This window comes from Indicator indicator, chromosome 5, assembly GCF_027791375.1.
Source record: "Indicator indicator isolate 239-I01 chromosome 5, UM_Iind_1.1, whole genome shotgun sequence".
In the NCBI taxonomy this organism is placed as follows: domain Eukaryota; kingdom Metazoa; phylum Chordata; class Aves; order Piciformes; family Indicatoridae; genus Indicator; species Indicator indicator.
The window spans coordinates 14,455,276-14,471,731 of record NC_072014.1 but is presented as its reverse complement, the minus strand read 5'-3'; the positions used below and the strand labels follow the sequence as shown (position 1 = coordinate 14,471,731).

At 39.1% G+C, this 16,456-nt stretch overlaps 1 protein-coding gene across 1 annotated transcript in view; it reads right to left on the bottom strand.

The window, feature by feature from the left end:
• BMPR2 (bone morphogenetic protein receptor type 2) overlaps positions 1-16,456 on the bottom strand; it is a 100,210-nt gene that overhangs the window by 26,482 nt on the left and 57,272 nt on the right. The window lies entirely within an intron of this gene.

The following is a 16,456-nucleotide window of genomic DNA, read 5'->3' as shown; positions in this document are numbered from 1 at the left end:
TTTTTTTTTTTTTTAATACAAAGGCTGAGAAAAAACAAAAAAAAGCACATTACCCTGCTCTTTTGATCTTGCACCAACAGGACTTTCTCCTTACCACACCAAATGGTAATAGCAGCTTTAACAACACTCTCCTAGCCTCTGTAAAAAACTCTGGGTCAAAAAAATGTATGTGCTGCAATGGAAAAAAATACTTCAGAAAGTCTCTTTAAAGATATTTTAAGTTATTTTAAAACTAACAGGCTCAAGAGCTATTTCATGTTTGTAATCACCCCAGACACTAAAACTAGAGTCCAAAAGACATCAAAACACTACAATATTTATTTGTATATGGGTGATCAAACAAGGACACCCCTCCAAACCTCCAAATCTTCTCTGAAAGGAAGCTCAGATCCATATGCCTGCATTTTCCTGTCTTCCAGAGCTCCAAAGCCCAGTAACATTATGCTCCCCTCACTCCTGCAAAGGCCTGTCCCACCCTTGCCAGCAATTTCCTAGTAGGAAGGCAATGCCAAGCCCAACCCATGCAGGGTGCCCGGGCCTGCCCCAGCAGGCGCTCACTGGGTGCACCCCAGAGGAGCAGCAGGAGCCTGTACCTGGCCATGCAGACAACAGCTGTGCGGAGAGTGCTGATGCTGCTCCCACCTACAGCGTTCTGTGCTGGGGGGCACACGGGGATCTAAGGTCGAGTCAATAAAGCTGCACACCTCCGACTGAGGTTCAGGAATATTTTTTACCTGTCAAACTCAGCATCAGGCAATGAAAAATGAACTAATTTATTGGACCTGACGCTATGGGGGGCTTACTCCAAAACAATTTCCCTCAGCATGCAACAAAATCTGAATTACAGCACAATTTTAGGCAACTGATGTCTTCAAATAAAAACCCATGATCAATACAGATAGGGTGCAAATGAATTCTGACAAAACCTTTTTTTACACTTCTGGTTTATATCCTATTACTTCAGATTTCATGTCCTAACTCAGCTTAATACTGTAATCCTCAAGCATAGCAAATACTGTATTACTAAAACTTAGGCGTTCCTACTTTAATTCAATAACATTTTTCTATACTTTTAGTACAACTCAGTATATTCTATATTCTTGTATGTAAAAGGTTTTGAAATTTGAAGGCATGTGCTACAGAGATGCAAGTTAAACCTGTTTGACATTTTAGAAACATTCATGGTTTTTAAAGATTGTGTTTGTCTGGCCAATGCCAATTCAAATAACACCCATGGTATTCCAAAAGGAATGCATCTGCTCTGGCTCTTCCTATCATTGTTTAGATGGACAAAGTCTAACATGACATATTTTCCCACTAATTCTCCCTCATACTCTCCTGCTTTTCCCGATTGTCTTCTCTACATGGCCATATAATTTCTAATTTTTAACAGATTCTCCTTTTAGGATTCAAAAAAATGTTTTAAGTCCTTTACAACTTTAAGACAAGAATAATCATTATGTTTCTCCATCTTCTAACATCATACTCGGTCTTACCAGCTATTTCCCAGATGAAATCACTGTTAGTATGAACTGAGTGGTGAAACAAAGTTTGGGCCAGCCAAAAATCCCTCTCCTATCTTGCCTCAGGTTCCCTGAAAAACAGTGAACATCTCTGTCTCTTTCTCCCACCCCCCTTTCTTGTTCAGCTCCCATCCAGCACAGTGTCATCAGTGAGGACACCATCTGCCCATGTCAGCAAGTGGAGGAAGCCAACAGAGCAGTTGAACCTCTCCTGGTTCCTGCTGATAGCTGTCCCTCCTCCTCACCTAAGAGACCTTAGCAAGGGCTATTTTTCTCTATTCCTACCCTTGCTTGAAAGGAGATTCAGCAGGTTTCTGGGCAGGAAGAACCTCCTTCTCAATTTACTTCACAGGTACCAAGTACAGCTATTTAGGGACACCCTTAAACAGAAGGAAATTGAGGACAGAGAAGGCTGAGGAAATCTGACAAACCCAATAGAGCAGTCAGGAGCAGACAAGAGGCATGGTGAGCAGCCAGTGAGGTGAGTGAGATCAATCATCTCCACTGACATACAGCTTCTGTTTCTGAGGCATCAGTTGGAATCACCTACTCCAAACACGTAACTTCACCTTGTATGAGGACACACAAGTTCATATGTTACACATGTGCAAATGCATTTTTTTCCCTAAAGGAAAAAACAATTTTCAAGAACTTGAAATACAAAGCAAACTCAGGTTCTGTTTTGGGCTCTGACATCAACAGCCTGACCTTAGGTAAGTTATTTTGTTTCTTTGTGCTTTATGTTAGTCAGTTATATAATGGTAAAACCAGCACCTTCCCTAACTTCAAAGGTTATTCTGATTATTTTAAAATAGCATGAAGATGAAAAAGGCAATAATGATAAACAGTAATCCTTCGTTTGCACTTATGCAAAATCTTTCTACAGATCTAAGTACTTGATTTCAGATAAAATACAGATGTTGTTTGATGTGTATTTCTTGCAGCACAAGCTCAAGCATCCCCTGCCTCCTACTCCCAGGTGCCTGTTCCAGCCCAGCAGTGCCCTGACAGCTGTACTGTACAACTGTGGTTATACTGAACAGGGAACTGGGTATGAAAGCCAATGGGAGAGACCATGGCAGGGAAGGCAGGATGATATCTAAGGCATCACTCTGCCAAAACAAATATACATCAATCAAGTATGGAGGTTGTTATCAAAGCTGTCAATTTGTGGTACACCATGGGTATATGAGAAATATGGCTGACTTCACCTGTAGAACATGTTCTGTCTGCCCTACAGTAACAAACTTGTTTCTAATCAGGATTAAATATTTCAACACAAATCTGAATAGGTTACAGGGAGATACTTCATAAGCCTATGGAACTGATTTGCTAATGATGTTAGAATCTGCACAACTGCTAGATTAATTTCACAGACCAAGTAAAACTTTTACATATTGAATGAGACCACTTCTGTACCTGCTCTACTTTAAACATATTTTTAATGTAATTAAAAACTTTCTTAAATCAGTCCCTGAAGTTATCAGAGCATTGGGTAATAGCTTCAGCTAGTTTAATGACGCTGCACAATTAAACTGCAAGACTGAGAGAGGTACCTTCACAAAGCACTTATTTACATGAAGAATATAGAAATCAGAACGGGAAAAGCAGCCTTTAAAAAAAATACGAAGAAGGCTTCTGCCAATCTGATTTACTCAAATCCTGAATGTACCATGAAATCCTGTTAAATGAATGGCAAAAATCTCAAGTCTCATTTAACAAACAAAACACTTTTTTGTGAAACAACAGAATAAAATTAAGCTGGAGACTGACTCTTTTCTGACAGGTGTTCCTGATTTAATATGTCACAAAACAGAACTAGTCATAGCCAATGTTTTCAAATGACTCTTCTGGTTCCCAGCTGGGCACCATCAAAGCATTTATAGGTTTCATTGAAGACACTATGAAGCATGCCTGCTTTTAATGCATGCTTGTTTGGTCATCCAAAATTTAAGACATCCTCCCTCAATTGTATTCTGAAAATTGTTGCCCATCAGTTTTATGCTAGTCTTACAAGAAATCAGATTTGAGAATATGCACTTCTATAAGCTGCTTTGAAGTGAAAATACATAACCAGGACACAAATAAGTCTTTATAATTGCCAAATAAAAGGAAAGATTTCAATCAACTTTACATTTTCAGCATGCACTATGGTTTGGTGTTTGGGTTTATGCTCATTTTCCTTGCTTATCCCTTCTAACAATTTGCTGGTAATCATATCAGTTATGTCTTTGAGCAGGTACTGTCCTAGCATTGTTTTAGACAAGAATTCTGCTTCTCAGTATTTCCTTTAAAAATTATTTCAATGATGCTTAAAAAACACACTTTCTATTTTGCTTTCTAAGCTTCCCTTTGCTATCAGATTTAAAATCCAGGAAAGATCTGTCAGGAGCCCAGTTCACTGCAATAAAACAGCAAGTTGCCAAGTACCTGGGCACATTTCTACCAAACTACTAAAATACAGCCACAGTATCACTGTAAGCCAACATTCAAACTCCAAAAGGCATTCGCAAGTATATGTTTGCTTCTGGAGAAGAGAAAAACCTGCAGCTAACAGCACCTACCTGGTTAGTATTTAATTTTACAGTATGTTAGAATGAATGGAAAAGTCTATCTTCCAATCTCATTTCCAGGGCTCCAGCATAACACAGGCCAGCATCATGCCAATAGCACTTCTGGGAATAAGACACTGACATAACCCATTACAACTCTTACAAATACTTTAATGTAGTGAACAAATCCACTAGGTGCTTCTGGCACCCCTGTGGCACTGAAGGTGCTAGGCTGTTCATCAGGTCCTGCCTTAAGCAGAAACTGTCAATGGCTAAATGTGAGCATTTTGATTCTTATAAAGGCTCCCAGAAAAATCTCAAAATTTACCAGTCTATGCTCACCTGCCAACTTACTTGTAAGATAGGATGTAAATGTGCAGGTATAAAATGAAGATCTCTTTGATGAACATTTAGGTGGCATATGAACTCAGCTAATGAACTCAGCACTCCTCCCTACTACAGGAAACTTTTACTCTGCAACAAACATAAGATGTGGATCACGCAGTCAGACTCTTACTAAATGCTGTGCTCATCTCCACTCCCTGCTCTGTGTAGTCTACTATAGATTATAATGCAACACACTAGCTCAGTGTAGGATCAAGTTCAGTTGGGAGAAAGTATTCAGACTCATTTCTTTGGTACCTTATTCACTTGGTCTATTCAGGAATATTCAGTGTAATTTATGATTCATAATTTATGAGTTTTCCCCATTTGCAAAATTTCATTATTATTGTCTTCATAACAAATATCTAACACACCAAGATTATTATGAAAACTTTCTCACAGTAAAGCTTGATGTTTTCTGTTGTAATTAAAATAACAGTAATTTTTTAAACTCACTGATTTAAACTGATCTGTATAAAACTAGGAAACAGAATATTAGCATATCTGAGCTACACAGTCAAAGTAGTTTAAAACTTTTCCCTTGATGCACTCTCTCCCACTGCCATTAGACACTAACTATTCCCTTAGTGCTGGACACAAGAAGTCTCCTATGTAACCCTCCGAAGTGTGTGCCTGTACAAGCAGTTTGCATTAGCTGTGAAGCCTGTGGACAGTGTCCCTCCCAGAGCTCAGAAGATGTGGTTTTGGTTTGTTTCACCCACATGCATTTTTAGTTTGCTCCAAAGATGCTATGAATGGCTCCACGGCTGGGAGTGTCTGATGTAGGTGTGCACAGTGCACTGCTCACCCCAATCTATGTGTGGTGGTAGACGCTTCCCAGCTTTGTCTAGTCAGCTAACAAGTACATGATTGATCTGCTGGCAGTGCTGACAAAGGCAGAGACATTTTAGTAACTCTTCAGGATCATTAAAAAACATTTTCAAAACCCAGTTTAAATATTTGCCATATGGTGATTTATCAGTGACTTCTGGTGGTTTTCTATCCTGTATTTTGCAACAAGCTTTCAACAAGTTTTCTCTGCTTTCTCATAACATTGCAGAGCAGGAATGTCTGGACCTGCATTCAGAGAAAAAATATTGCAAATGTAAATCACTGTGGCTCAGCTTCATTTATATTGCCTTACTCACTGCAATTATATCCTCAGAGAAGAGAAATGGAGAAAAATGGAACACCAGTCAGAATACAACCAATTTGTGTGTGCTGCACTTTAGATGTCTACCTTTCAGGTTTTTTCTTTTGTCATTTTTGGGGGATTTTTCCCCCCGCTGAGACAGGCCCTTATTATTAAGAGAGTTGGTGGAAGTGTTCATCAAGGCACTTTCCACCATGTATCAGCAGTTCTAGCTAACCAGGGAGGTCCCAGGGGACTGAAGATGGACAGATGTGATGCTTGTCTACAGAAAGGGCCAGAAGGAGGATCTGGGGAACTACAGACCTGTCGGTCTGACTGGGAAAGGTCATGCAACAGATCATCCTGAGTGACATTAAGCAGCACGTGCAGGACAACCAGGTTGACCGCGTCCAGTCAGCATGGGTTCATGAAGGGCAGGTCCTGCTTGACAAACCTGATTTCCTTCTATGACTAGTGGACACACTTAGTGGATGAGGGAAAGGCTGTGGATGTTGCTTACTTGGACTTTACTAAAGCATTTTACAGTCTCCCACAGCATCCTCCTGGAGAAAGTGGCTGCTTATGGCTTGGATGGGTGGACACTTAGCTGGGTAAAAAACTGGCTGAATAGCTGGGTCCAAAGAGTGGTTGTGGACCAAGGAACTCTACTCCTGTGTCTCCTCATATTTTCAGGAATTCCCTTGCCCCTTATCTGCCCCTTTAACAACAGTAAGCTTTTTTTGTAATAGAACCAACACAAATGTAAACAGTCTTTTGTTATCAGCTTGAATCTGTTTGCTTGAAGGCCTTTCAGTAGTGCAAATGCATTCATGGGAATCTTCATCAAGATGTGAGCGAATAAACTGTAATCATCTCCTGTTTGGACAGCAAAAATAGCAGTTATTTGGTCTTGAAAGTGACAGCTTTGAACAAGCCTGCAACTATCAGTAGTAACATGACCAGGAACACACAGATGCAACGCTTTCCTGTTTGTGTTGGTTCCCCTGTGTTTTTCAAGCACATAGTTTCTGTCAGCCAGAAACCCAAAAGATCTCTGTGACTTCAAAACAGCCCTGATATCTCAGTTCTTCAGAAATCATGGAGACATCTATAGCCAGGATGACATCAGGAGCTAGATGCCCAGTTACAAAAATTCACATCCATGCGGTTTGCCACAGATTCACAATTCAAACATCTGAGGCACTTAGATGGATTTGCCACTGACTTTATTAATAAAAAAAGGCATAAGTCTTTCTTTGCATTTTAATTTTAAATCCTGTACTCATCTGCATGCAGCGATTTTGTCTGATATGGTGGAGGAAGAGAGACAAACTGTAGCTTATACTCATTTTTGTACTCCCAATAGAAGATGCTCCAACAGCACAGCTATGAAAGCAGTAAACATAAACCAAATCAGAGAGAACAAGCACGTAGTGCATATATACAAATACAAGCACAGACAGTCCTGAGTTCAGGTTTTGACTGCAGTGCCTGCAAGCCAGACCTGACCCAGCAGCTGGACTGGCATGGTCCTGCCCTGCACCTTTTGCTCCCTGGCTTAGGGGCAGTGTGGCTTTCTACTCACAAACATGCTCTACACCAGCCTCTGCAAGAGCTGCCTAACATCTAACTGACACAATGTCATCTGTTTTAAATGCTTTGTCTACAAGCAATTCAAGTTGTTCTTAGATGCAACTTATTACATTGTTAAAAACAAATGCTTTGTTTTACCAAAGCTCATAAGATTGTGCCAGATGGAAATATCATTTGTGTTTTATCTCCAGAGAGGGTCCTTTTTGAAGATACGGAGTATGCTGTATCACAAAGCAGTGAGAAATCAGTATTAAGTAATGCTTCAGATTTTCAGGATCACAGTACTTTCCAGACAAAGAAAAAAAATTACCAAAAAATGGCTCAAAAAGGACCAGCTCTGAAGAGTCAACAGATTTTAATCACCTGCCTGGACTTTCAGTCTCTGAGGAGGCCAAGTTCCATCATGCTGAACCATGGATGCAATTCAGGTAAGACTGCAAAGCAGCTGGGCTAACAGGCCTGTTTTAAGTGTATGTCACATGCCAAGAACCTAAAACTTTCTTTCTAAATTGTATCACTTCCAAAATCAAGAGGGTAAAGTGTGCTGGACAAAGCCATGATACGGGATCAGATTTCTGTCAGGAAGCCTAGCACATAGGACAGAAACAAGTGAGGCATATAAAAAATGTCTAATTATAGAGCAAAAAAAACCTCCACACTAAAGGTTTTCCATGATCTAAACACTATTCAGAACAGATGAGCTTAATAATATTGAACAGCCAGCAACATATCCAATATTTATAAAAGATCTTCTGTTTTGCATTTCCCAGTTCCAGTCCCAAGTTGTCTTTTACTGTGTCAGTAGCCTGCAAAGACCTTTCTCACCATTACTATACTGGGGACAAACAAAACCAGTGATGGGATAGGGGTGGGAATTCATTAGAAGTAGCTGGCCAGCACCTAGCAGTGCTTTATAACCGAACTTTGCAGAGTTCTCATTCCTTTTAATCTTAACTCCAGTCATTTCAGCACTGATAAAGAAAAGTAGAGCAGAGACACACTATCAAATATGAGGAATGCTACTAGGGTAACGTGGCAGGAGAAAGGGGATTATGTCGGGCATCATTCTCAGCAAGCCTAGCAGCTCCAGCATGCCCAGGGAGATACAGCTGTAGCACTTTGAAGCTTATGCCCTTTGTCAGGAGCTGCAGTGGTGGAGAAACTTGCACACAACCAGCTCTACCACTCCTGCTCATGGCAAGGAGCCTTTAGCACAACAAGGCAGGAAAACAGGAATATCAACAAAGCTGACATGAAAATAAATATTGTTTGAAAAAGCACAGGGACATAGACAAGTTGAACATTCACAAAACAAACAACGTTTTAATTTTCCTTGGTAATGACTACAATGTTAGTTAATCTTAGCTATTTCAGTTAGTATACTCTGTGGAGAATTACCCAACCACATTTGCAAGTCTCAAAGGAGACATAAGACATACTGCCATGGCAGTGTAGTCTTAACTCATGCCAAAGTGCTACATTTCACAGCACCCAGTAGTAACATTTTGGGGGTGAGTGGAATTAGAAGCCCATTACTACTACCACACCAGAAAGCCTGTCAGTCTAGAATGTCCCTCAAAAAGCACCCTGATATGTCAGTCTGCTTCCAGAGAGCTCCTACCTGTTTCTCAAATTACCTGTTTAGAATAATGTTGATATTGCATACCTTGTACACATGTATTACACTGCTTATTGCAGCATCTGAATAAAGAAATAAAAAGCATAGTATCCTTGCCTGTTCTCCATTTTGCCTTGAGAGGAGGAGAACCAATTCCTTATCTACTACCCTTTCATTTGCAGTCCCATTTTCCACTAATGCATTCTGAAAGAGTTCCATTCCTACGAGCCATATCCACTTTTGCCTTGTCTATAAGGCATCCGCAATAAAGGCCCAGTGTGCATTATCACCTTATCACCACAGATATCTACTTATGACACAATTTATTATACAACAATATGAAAGTCAGACAATATTAAGCATTTCTGGTAAATGGAAATAATATATTTACTGTATTTGTATTACCCAAAGATGTTTGCAAATCTTTAAACTCTTAGAAGTGCATACTAACTATAAGCAACTAATTTCCAGCAAAGATGCAAATTAGTGCCTCAAGAACTGCACATGATAAAATAATTGAGTGACCTATTTACAGATAGTAGTTGGCTTAAAATGTACGTTTTTGCTATTATTGAATGCAGCAAATATCACAGATTGTATTTCAGAAACCTGATGTATCCTTTCTTCATTCTAGACCTTAAACTTGAATCACATATTTGCTGTCTACTACTAAAAATACACAGGACACTTGAAAAATTACAAAAATGCAGATCAGGCAATTATATCAAAAGAATAGGCTAAAAGTTACATTCATGTATACTTGAATTGAGATCTCCAAGTATTTATAGCCCTCTCAAATTAAGTGTGGTTAATCTTGCAATGTCTGTGGTTATCTTGCAATGTCAAGATAAAGATAAAACACCACCTTGCATCCAAAAAGCTCTCTATTAGATTTCAAAATATTTTTTTTTTAAAAAGAACTTTGCAAAGATCCTTGTTCTTTTACCTCCAGGTCAGTATAGAGTCCTAATTCCTGTTGGTACAGCTCCACAATTATGTTGTGCAGCACTGCCAAAAGCAGTTTGACAAAGCAATAGGGAATGTACTCAATAAAAAGTAAACAAACAATAAAAAACAAACCAAAACAACAATGAAAACTCCACCAAACAGGTTTGGGGGTTTTTATTGTTGTTGTTTGGGGTTTTTTGTTGTTGTTTTTTTCTCAGTAGAAGTAGTATTTGAAATGTTCCTCCTTTTTCAAATAACCACATTTGTTCTTATTTTATTTCACACAGTTTTTAGGATTCTCTGGGTTTGGTGCATAATAGAAATATAAAAACATTTCCAAAGCATTTCAATCTCAGTGCAAGTAAAACACTCCCAATCTCATCTTCCTGATTACATGGTTGTGTAAGAGGAAAAATTTATGTGTACAGTTTTATGTCTAAGTAAGCTTTGCCTCCACAGTTAACATTTCATATTCAGACTCCAATTGCACATCAAAGCTTTACTTTTAAATTCAGTAAAGACACAAGTTTAATCTCAGGAGACTCTGATGTCTTAGAAGTTAAAACATGAAATGCTGCTACCAACAATCTTGAAGAGATTTTGGTTTTGATATATCCATTTCTAATGAAGATTACTGAAGTTACTCAACAAGCAGTACCAATTATCCTGGGTGACTTGAAAAACCTTTCACTGACTCTATAGAAACTAAGGCTTTCATGTGAATTTCTACATCAGTGGCTTTAATACTTGGTTTCACTTCTACTTTTTTCTCCCCTACATTAATCCACAACACTATCATCTCACTTGCAACAACACAAGAAATAGTCTTAATTAGCACACACTTCCGAAACATTATCACTAAGTATTTGTAGCAATGTGCACCCTGTATCACAACCCCCTCCACAGTTAATTAATTTCCTGTAACCAAATAAACAGCAAAGATAAATAAAACAAGAATTCCTTTCAAACATGCATTGAATTTCAGACAGAAAGGCAACTCAAAGTTCAGGAAAATACATATTTGTATATAGCTGCCCAAAAATCTAAAATATTTCATAATTGTTTCCAAATCTTAAAATAATCATTCCTAAGAAAACCCTCACTTTTTATTTTTCCCTGCTCTTAGCTACTCTACATACAATCTCTTTCACACAGATACATATTTATAAATATCCAGGCACATTCACCTGTATCATCTTCAGTAGTTCAGCATCTTCATTTTTACAGTGCCCCAAAATGAATTCCTGGGAGACAGCACCCTTCATTACTGCCTTAATATTTCCTCCCTGGCCTTATAAAATAGTGACGGTACATTAACAACACACAATGCTTTATCTCTTCACTCAAGGGAAAATGTGCCTGATGGATTCCCCATCATTTCAAGGGTAAAAGTTTTAATCTTCATGTAATCTGTCCTGCTGCCATCTTTCAAGGCAGAAGATTTGCCACCTTGCAGATTTTCTTTGTTATACATACAAATAATCTTAAAAAACCACACAGTGCAAGAAATAGTTATTTGCAGAGTGTTTTCTTAGATTGGGCAGATCAGAAATTAAATATGAACTCCAACGCTGGCCAAAAACCTAGCTGATAAGGTACTGCAAGCAGTACCTAGCTGAAGTAAATGCATTTCAATTAGAAATTAATATTGGATGCTGCTCTCCAGAAAAAAGTAGTTCAAGATAACAACTGAGAGTGAGCAGTTGTTCCAACATCAGCCTGACATGACCTAATTCAACTTCAGTGGGAGCTGGGCTATGTGCCCACAGCAGCATGAGTCTAACTGCTACCTCTCAAAAGCAATAGCTAGATGAAAACTGTCCGTTACTACCTTAATTAACCTGACCCAGCCACATACACTAATAATTATTTCCCCCCCCAACAAGGGTAGTTTTCTTCAAAGTTTCCACAGAATTCTGGGAGCACTTCAAGACAGACTTTTACATACATATTTTGGATATGTAGCAAGAAAGCCAACAAAGAAAGGTCAGGATGACACACCAAAAGGATGAACCTGTCAGTGCATTAGAAGAAAGAAATACCAAACTCATTCACTGTGTGAGACAGCTTCTTTATACCTGAATTTCAGTGCTCTTATTTAATGTGTTTCTAAATCTTCTAAAAAGTTGCAGCCATCATTCGTTGTTAGTGGGGAGAAAATCCTACAGCATTTCAACAATAGTATGTGCTAGTAATGCTCAACTGTTGCTGCCAGGGAATTTTTCAATATATCATGCAAATACATCACCTGTCATGCAGAAATATATTCTGAAAGCTCACTTGCTGTGAGATTAATTTATCTGCAGTGCCAGGAATGCAGCCTTGAGGGGGAAAAAAATTTAAAATAGCTTTGTTGCTTTCATCTTGATGTTATTTTAATGTAAATGTTTCATTACAGCAGTATATCTATGGCCAATAAGGGAGACCATTTACCTCTTTAGCTACCTAAATTCTATTTAAGAGGCCATTATGAATGATTGTAGGACTAATTAATTAGTCTTCAAAACAATCTCAATTTAGGAAGCATTCTGTAGACTAAGATGCAGATATTTAACAAGTCTCAAAAGAAATACTTGACAAAGCCAACAGTATAAACACACATTTCAAAACATTTACACAGAAAGCCGTAGTTAGCCCTTTTCAGGTTAGGTTAAGAGCTATATATACATAATGGCTCAAGTGAAGGTGTTTTTGGTCTTTGTTTAGTTTGTTTTGGTTTTGTTTTTTATTAAAACAGAAGATGAAAGTATAACAAATCTATCCACGAGTGATTTGGCAAAACATAAGAAAGTATATTTTCCCCCCAAAGTGTAAACTTAGGTTGAAGATGAGAGATTGTTTTTGAACTTCTGCAGTGCAGTAGCCTCAAACTTCAGAGGCAAATCTTCAGATCTGAAATAAACACCATTCTTCAGCCTCTACATCTCAGTATCTCCAGATACACCTCATACTACAGCATTTACAAAATTCTGCCTAGGGAAACAAGCAGTAAGTAAACTACTCAAATCTGCCTGGATTATCTTTAAGATAAAAGAGAACAACATTATCACATATTCAGATGTATGACTGTTTTATGGTATTCACATTAAGAAGCAGTAAGGATTAAAGAACCTGTTTGTCCTTAATCTTACTTCTCATTTTTATAACAGCTTTGTTACAAGACAGGATGGGTTTGGTTTTTTTACATTTACTATCTGGCCAAATACAAAACAAACAAACAAAAAAAGGTATTGCATTGTACACAGGATATAGTTGCAAAACAAATGTGTTTTGACATCCTGAAAGACAACTGACAGCAAAACTGAGTCTAATATTAAAGAGAATAATTACTATATTTTATGCAGCAATATTTGTTGTATCTAACACTTATTAAGGTCTTAACTTCTTTTCCCTTTAGTCTTTTTGAATCATTTACAGCCAATCTATGTCTTGCAATACCCTATTGTTAACTATTCTACAAAAAACTGCAACCAAGAGATCGTATTGCCTAATTTTTTTTTTTTTTTAATTCCTCCACTATTTTTCAGGACAGATTTAGCTCAAGAGCCTAACACTAGTCTACAGTTTCCACAGATCCTTCATATATCTGCAAGGAAACATTTTTTTTTAAACACCCACAATTTTCCTCAATAATGTTTTAAACTGACTAGGTTCATCAATAGTGTTTTCAGGTTCTGCTACTTCTAAACTGTAGTTGAATTGCAGCTTGCTATCCCAGGAACAATTTATTCTGCGTGATGTTCCTGGAAATCAGCAGAAAAACATTTACAAAATACTTAGTTAATTATTGGCTGAAAAGATCAGGCTTCACATAATTAACCATACACTAGTCACACCTCCTTTGAAATTTACAGCATCATAAATACAATTACAGGAGGCCGCATACCTTACTTTCTGTCATTCAAGAGCTATTCAACGTACAACATCTTTAATGCCTTATCAAAAACACAGAGGAAATAGTGCTCTGACAGTTCCGCTGCAGAACATTCCTCCTATGACTGTGACGCATTCCATTCAATAATCTAAAAGGTATGGTAATACAAATTGCCACAGCCTGGCCAGCTACACTTCACGTCCTTAAAGCATTCTGATAATGTTAATAGAAATGTTGGAAGAGTGCCCAAGTAAAGTATCTAGTAGTATCTCAAAGCTGCTCAACAATTACAGACCAGTCAGCCTCACCTCCATCCCCAGAAAGATGATGGAGCAGCTCATCCTGGAGGTCATCTCTAACCACATGGAAGACAAGAAGGTTATCAGGAGTGGCCAACATGGATTTACCAAGGGGAAATCTTGTCTAACTAACCTGATAGCCTTCTATGAAGTTATGACCAAGTGGGTAGATGAGGAAAAAGCAGTGGATGTCATATATCTTGACTTCAGTAAAGCTTTTGACACTGTCTCCCATAACATCCTCATAGAAAAGCTCAAGAGATGTGGCACAGATGGCTGGTCAGTGAGGTGAATTGAAAACTGGCTCCACAACAGAGTTCACAGGGTTGTCATCCATGGCACAGAGTCAACTTGGAGGCCTGTGGCAAGTGGTGTCCCCCAGGGATCGGTCCTGGGTCCAGTTTTGTTCAATATCTTTATCAACGACCTGGATGAGGGCATTGAGAGTACCCTCAGCAAGTTCTCTGATGATACAAAACTGGGAGGGCTGGCTGACACCCCCTCAGGCTGTGCAGCCATCCAACGTGACCTGGACAGGCTGGAGAGCTGGGTGCAGGCAAACCTCATGAAGTTTAATAAGGACAAATGCAGGATCCTACATCTGGGGAGAAATAGCAACAGGCACCACTACAGCTGGTGAAAGCAGCTCCATGGAGAAAGACCTTGGAGTGCTGGTGGGCAGCAAGTTCTGCATGGAACAACAATGTGCTCTTGTGGTCAAGAGAGTCAGTGGGATCCTGGGATGTATCAAGAAAGGTGTGTCCAGCAGGTCGAGGGAAGTTTTACCTCTCTACTCTGCCCTGGTGAGACCACATCTGGAATACTGTGTCCAGTTTTGGGCTCCCCAGTTCAAGAGAGACAGACCTGCTAGAGAGAATCCAATGGAGAGCCACGAGAATGATGAGGGGACATGAGCATCTCCCCTATGAAGAGAGACTGAGATTCCTGGGGCTATTTAGTCTTGAGAAGACTGAGAGGGGATCTGATCAATGTCTATAAATATGTGAGGGGTGGGTATCAGGAGGAGGGGGCCAGGCTCTTTTTGGTGGTTCACAGTGATAAGACAAGGAACAATGGTTTCAAACTAGAACATAAAAGATTTCACCTCAACCTGAAGAGAAACTTCTTTACAGTTAGGGTGATGGAGCCCTGGAACAGGCTCCCCCAGGGGGTTGTGGAATCTCCTTCTCTAGAGACTTTCAAAACCCACCACCTGGATGCATTCCTGTGTGGACTACCCTAAGTGATCCTGCTCTGGCAGGGGGGTTGGACCCTTGAGGTCCCTTCCAACCTCTGATATACTGTGATAAAAACTGAACATTGCCAAAACAAGAATTCAGCCCTCGATGCTGAGGTGGCAAAACTGAATCTTACAGCAGCAAGTTCTAGGAGTCAAGAGGCAGGGACAAAATGACTGTGGAGGCTCCAGTGCCTGGTCAGTAATTTTGCAGGGATCTGTGCGCTGCTGCCTCCCTCTTTTTGTACCTGTCCAGGTTTCTAGAACACCCTCTCTCTAACTCCAGGGTGCTGCAAGATATATGGGGTTTGCACAACCAGGAGAAGACCCATCTCTGTCGGATGCAGCAGTAAGAGAATTTTACAAAATAAACCACCAGAGTGGCAAATGAAGACATCCTCACTGCTGGAATGGCCAGTCTCCATCTCTTAACCTAGTCAAAAAGGACAGATAATCATGCTAGGCTGCAACCTACTTTGCCTATGCCTAAAGTCAAATTTGCATTATTATTAAAATGGAAGGTGACAAAATAGCATGAAGCAGTTTGAGACAGTAGAAATGCACACTGTAGCTACTCAATTACAGCAGGGAGAATTAAGGATTGTGTTCCAAATTTCATTTTTTATTTTCTCTCCCACTTTGCAATTTAAGCTAGATCTTTCAGTATTAAAAATTCCACTTAAAAACTATTTTAAGATCTCATAAACCAATAACTAAATTAATTCAGCCTGTAATTTCTACCCTTGGAGAAGCACAAGTCATTTTGTAGGAATCTTGCCTTCCTATTTTGAAGGGATAGGACTTATATTTACAACTTTTTTCCCTCCTGTCTAAATCCCCTGCACAGAACTAACTCCAGTCACATTTGGGGAGCCCAAGCAGATGACCAGTACCAGAATCAAGCAGCATCAGTTCTGCATTGTACAGTGCTGAGCTCATCACTGATTCTAAATGGTTACTGTTTACTGTTTTTACAAATAGTATTATCGGCCCAAAGGCACTAGGTCTTACCAACTTTCTTTACTTATTTATACCATATGCACTTGCCCAGTAAAAGCCTGAAAAGCTTGTGACCTTTTTTGGTACACCCAGCTCTCATTTTGACCAAAATTGCTTAAAAAGACTCCATCTTACAGCTGCTTTTGAAAGCATCAGCATCTTCATTTAAAAGTTATTTCAAATAACATCATTGTTAAACACAAACTATTCTTTTTGCATTCCACAGATGTAAATACTACTCAAAGACATCTTCAGTTCACAGAATGTTTGTCATCCATAGCTCTCGACATACAAAAA